Source organism: Vicia villosa, linkage group LG6 (genome assembly GCF_029867415.1).
Source record: "Vicia villosa cultivar HV-30 ecotype Madison, WI linkage group LG6, Vvil1.0, whole genome shotgun sequence".
Classification (NCBI taxonomy): Eukaryota; Viridiplantae; Streptophyta; class Magnoliopsida; order Fabales; family Fabaceae; genus Vicia; species Vicia villosa.
In genome coordinates this window covers 113,977,588-113,983,696 of record NC_081185.1, presented here as the reverse complement: position 1 = coordinate 113,983,696, position 6,109 = coordinate 113,977,588, and positions in this window count along the sequence as shown.

Below are 6,109 nucleotides of genomic sequence, written 5' to 3'. Positions count from 1 at the left end.
ACCCTCTAAGAAAAAGTCATGTCATCGTCAAAGCATTTGATGGATCAAGGAAGTCAGTTTTTGGAGAAGTGGATCTTCCCATAACTATTGGACCTCAGACGTTCAAAATCACTTTCCAAGTTATGGATATTCCAGCATAATACAGTTGTTTGCTAGGTCGCCCGTGGATTCATGAGGCTGGGGCAATTACTTCAACACTTCATCAGAAACTGAAGTTCATAAGAAATGACAAATTGGTAACCGTATGTGGAGAACGAGCTCTGATCGTCAGCAACCTGTCATCATTCTCCGACATAGAACCAAAAGAAGTTGTTGGAACTAAATTCCAAGCACTTTCCTTGGATAAGGGGAAAGGAAAGGAGAAAGCAGCGTCCATTTCTTCATACAGAGATGCAATCCAAGTTGTAAAGGATGGCACTACCAGTGGTTGGGGGCATATTAATATTCCTACCAACAACAAGAACAGAACAGGAGTTGGATTCTTTCCAACATCATCAAAGACTATTCCAGGGATTGAGGTAGTTCTCCCAATTCAAGAAACTTTCTGCAGTGGAGGTTTTCTTCAACCTGTTCAACAAACAGTCAATACCATCGGTACGGAAAACACCGATGAAGAGGAATGGCTATCCTATCTTAACAAAGCAGGATACATATCCCTATCAGAGTCTGAATCACCTTGCTGTTATCCGACTAAAGGATCTGAAAGTAAGACTCAACCAAGCAGTGATGAAGTTACTAACAGCTTCGCCACTAGAAGTCATGGTTCATCAGAAGAAGTTCCTCCTATCCCCGAAGAAACTTGGGATACATTAGGAGAACCAAGCGGAAAATTCGACTACATGGTGAAATACTTCGCTCCTGAAAGCTCAAAAACCTCTTTGGAAGATATTGTTCCAACCGGATGGAACATTGATTACGAGTACCTTACTCAGCCAAAAGAGATATATAACCCTTGCTATTCATCATCATCGACTGGTGAAATCATCATTGAGGATTATATCCCCAAGTCACCTTTTGAGGCTACGGATCTAGAGTTCACATATCTAGTCAATGCCATCTTGGGACAAGAGCAAGACCAAAATACAGAAGAGGATGATCTCGAAAGTGTCTCCGACAACGAGTCTCTCCATTCAGAAGATTGGAAGTTTCCTCGAAAGAAAAACCGACATACTCCACTTGGGAATGGGTATGCTCACACCGCTCAGTCTGCTGAAGTAGAAGAGGATCGTCTGAGTATTGCAAAGACAGTGGTTGGTAAATCAAGACCTACCATAGGCCAGCTTAAGCCTAAGGTTCCAGATTACTTAGTGCACAATGGGGTTCGCCACTATTGGACAGCTGTTGAAGTTACAACTGTTGTTCGCACTCCTAAGTAGGAACTTTCACCGTTATTTTGTCCTCTCACCGTAGCCCAGGGTGAAGAGATGTTTCATAGGGCTTTGCATTTTACTATTTCTTAGGAAAATGTCCCTCTTTGCTTCGCCCAAAGCAATAGAGTTTTGTTTTATAGGGTCTTTGTTTCAAGAAATGACTGTCAATAAATAAAAATGTCATTTTGTCCCTTCGTTAGTTTTTCCTTTTCTTTTTTCGGAAATTGGTAATCCTAAAAAACACCTTAAAAAACATCAAAAAATTCCATTAACTGCATACACCGAGTCTTCCCTCGTTGTCTAAATAAATTTATCACACATATGCAGATTAATCATAAAATACCCCGTTGAAACATGCGATCGTATGACTTCTCCAAGCTTTGAGTTTTCTGTATTCGAGGCAGAGGAAGAAGAAGACGAAGAAATATCAAAGGAAATTTCACGATTACTTCAACAAAAGGAAGAGGCTATTCAGCCATACAATGAGCCTCTAGAGATCATTAACCTTGGTTCCGATGGAAATAGAAAAGAGGTTAAGATTGGAGCTTCGCTCAGTTCAGAGATCAGAGAGAGTTTGATACAACTGCTCAAAGAATTCTCAGATGTCTTCGCTTGGTCTTATCAAGATATGCCAGGGATGGATACCAGTATAGTGGAGCATCACTTGCCATTAAAAGCAGAATGCCCTCCGGTCAAGCAAAAATTGAGAAGAACTCATCCGGAGATGGCCATGAAAATCAAAGAGGAAGTTCAAAAGCAAATCAACGCAGGTTTCCTCGTCACTTCAGAATACCCTCAGTGGTTAGCTAACATTGTTCCCGTTCCTAAGAAAGACGGAAAAGTCCGCATGTGCGTCGACTACAGAGATTTGAACAAAGCTAGCCCTAAGGATGATTTTCCTTTACCACATATTGATATGTTGGTAGACAGTACAGCAAAATCCAAAGTTTTCTCGTTCATGGACGGATTTTCAGGATACAACCAAATCAAAATGGCACCTGAAGACATGGAGAAAACAACTTTCATCACCCCCTGGGGCACGTTCTGCTATCGTGTTATGCCTTTTGGACTAAAGAACGCATGGGCAACTTATCAAAGAGCCATGACTACGCTTTTCCACGACATGAAGCATAAAGAAGTGGAAGTCTATGTGGACGACATGATTGCCAAATCAGAAAATGAGGAAGATCACATACAAAATCTGACAAAGTTATTTCAACGCTTACGGAAGTTTCAGCTTCGCCTGAACCCCAACAAGTGCACCTTTGGTGTCTACTCAGGAAAACTCCTTGGTTTCATTGTCAGCAAACGAGGAATTGAAGTAGATCCAGACAAAGTCAAGGCAATTCAAGAAATGCCTTCACCCAGAACCGAGAAACAAGTTAGAGGATTTCTTGGACGTCTGAATTACATCTCGAGATTCATATATCTCATGACTGCAACTTGCGCTCCTATTTTCAAACATCTACGGAAAAATCAAAGTTGCGTCTAGACAGACGATTGTCAGAAAGCGTTCGACAGCATTAAGGAATATCTGCTCGAACCACCCATTTTGTCTCCTCGAGTGGAAGGAAGACCTTTGATAATGTACTTAACCGTCTTAGGAGATTCCATGGGTTGTGTCCTTGGACAGCAAGACGAGACGAGAAGAAAAGAGCATGCCATTTACTACCTAAGCAAGAAATTCACTGACTGTGAATCCCGCTACTCCATGCTCGAGAAGACGTGTTGTGATTTGGCCTGGGCTGCCAAGCGTCTCCGCCAGTACATGATTCGACATACTACTTGTTTGATCTCTCATATGGATCCAATCAAGTACATCTTTGAGAAGCCTGCCTTAACTGGGAGAATTGCCCGTTGGCAGATGTTGTTATCAGAATATGACATTGAGTATCACGCACAGAAAGCCGTGAAAGGAAGCATTCTAGCTGAGCACCTGGCTCACCATCCACTCAATGGTCATGAATCAACCAGTTTCGACATTCCGGACGAGGACGTCATGTACCTCAAGATGAAAGATTACGACGAGCCACTACCAGACGAAGGACTTGAGATAGGATCCTAGTGGGGCTTAATCTTTGACGGAGCTGTCAATGCTTATGGACGAGGAATTGGGGCAATCATTGTTACACCTCAGGGTACCCATATTCCATTTACTGCCAGATTAACTTTCAAGTGCACAAACAATGAGGCCGAATATGAAGCTTGCATCATGGGTCTCGAAGAAGCCGTGGATCTATGAATCAAACACTTGGATGTATACGGGGATTCTACTTTGGTCATCAATCAAATCAAAGGAGAATGGGAAACACGCCAACCAGGGCTAATTCCTTACAAAGACTACGCGAGGAGATTGTTACCATTCTTCGACAGGGTAGATTTTCATCACATTCCTCGTGAAGAAAATAACTTGGCTGATGCATTAGCCACACTCTCTTCCATGATTAGGATAAATCATTGGAATGACATTCCTCGGATCGATGTTATGCGCCTGGATAGGCCCGCTCATGTTTTCACAGTAGAAGCAATCATCGACGACAAACCGTGGTATCACGACATCAAGAACTTTCTTCAAAAGCAAGAGTACCCTCTTGGGGCGTCAAAGAAAGATAGAAAGACTTTGAGAAGGTTAGCTTGTAGATTCTTCCTGAATGAAGATGTTCTGTACAAGAGAAACTTCGACATGGTTCTGCTCAGATGCGTTGACAGAAAAGAAGTAGAAGTACTCATGAGAGAAATACATGAAGGTTCCTTTGGTACTCACACCAATGGACATACCATGACAAGGAAAATACTGAGAGCAGGATATTATAGGCTGACAATGGAGTCAGATTGCTACCAGTACGCAAAGAGGTGTCACAAATGTCAGATCTACGCCGATAGAATTCATGTGCCACCATCTCTTCTCAACATACTCTCTTCCCCTTGGCCTTTCTCCATGTGGGGAATCGACATGATTGGAATGATCGAGCCAAAAGCGTCCAACGGACATCGCTTCATCTTGGTAGCTATAGACTATTTCACCAAATGGGTTGAAGCAGCTTCATATGCAAACGTTACAAGACAAGTTGTCGTCAGGTTTATCAAGAATCACATCATCTGTCGCTACAGCATTCCTAGCAAGACAATCACTGACAATGGGTCAAATTTGAATAACAAAATGATGAAGGAGCTTTGTGAAGAATTCAAGATTGAGCATCACAACTCATCTCCTTACAGACCAAAGATGAATGGAGCTGTAGAAGCAGCCAACAAAAACATCAAGAAAATCGTTCAGAAGATGGTCATCACTTACAAAGATTGGCATGAAATGCTCCCGTATGCTCTTCATGGTTACCGTACATCAGTACGTACTTTGACTGGAGCAACTCCTTTCTCCCTTGTATATGGCATGGAAGCAGTCCTACCTATAGAGGTTGAGATCCCATCAATAAGAGTCTTGATGGAGGCAAAATTAACAGAAGCCGAGTGGTGTCAAAGCAGATTCGATGAATTGAACTTAATCGAAGAAAAGCGCATGACAGCTTTATGCCACGGTCAGCTATATCAACAAAGAATGAAGAAAGCTTTCGACAAAAAGGTGCGACCTCGCACAATCAAAGAAGGCGACCTTGTACTCAAAAAGATTCAATCTTTTCTCACAGATTCGAGAGGGAAATGGACTCCCAATTATGACGGCCCCTACGTGGTCAAGAGAGCTTTCTCAGGAGGAGCCTTAATACTCACGACTATGGATGGAGAAGAATTCACCCGTCCTGTGAACGTCGACGCAGTCAAGAAATACTTCGCCTAAATAATCAAAAGAACAGCTCGCTAAGTTGAAAACTCGCAAAGAGCGACTTAGGCAAAAAAGAGCGTCTCGGTGAATCGAAAACCCGAAAGGGCGATTCAGGCAAAAGTTAGAGACATAAAAAATAAATAATCAATCCCGGTAAACTTAAAACCCGAAAGGGGTAGTTTACGCAAAAGTTAGGGATGTATGGCAAGTAATTGTGTTCAGGACAAACTTGATCATTCAAAAATCCATAGCGGAGTATTCATCAGCAGTAGGTCATCTTCTACGAAGCACGAATACAGCGCAACCCGGAGTGGAAGGGAAAGATAACGGTCATCACGTTTCATCGTAGCCCTTTTCCCAAAAATTACCAATTTCCAACTTTGTAAATACTCCATGGAATCAAGCATTTGGCTGATTACCATTCCATATATAATAATTTGAGCCTTGTGCTTTTCTTTGCAATCGAGTCTTATTCAGTTTCTTGAAATGCATTTTAAGTTTAAACAGTCATTTTCTTGAAACAAATGTTTTCATAAAATAAAATGAATTTACTTGCAAAAATAAAGGTGAAATTTCTTTCTAAGGTTTACAAACAATAGGAAGAATGCAAACAGCTACTCCGAGAACGGTTGAGACTCCGGGAACCAAGATTTCCCCATGAGGTCGCTTTGCAAACATCTCCCGATGACGGATCTTCACTTCAATTCATATTACTCACTTCGGACAGCGGACAGCTGATAACCAGGTATCCCCAACAGAGTTCGAACTGCAAGAAGAAGACAACTTCTGATCAACAAGATTCAAGTCGTGTCATAGGATTTTACATCCGCGACAATTCTACTCACATTCACTTTGCATTTTCATAATCATCGTAATATTCATGCATTTTGTCTCACACCATATTTGCATAATGAGCATAGTCTAGCCAGGTTTTGATCGTGTTAATACCCAAATTACTTGG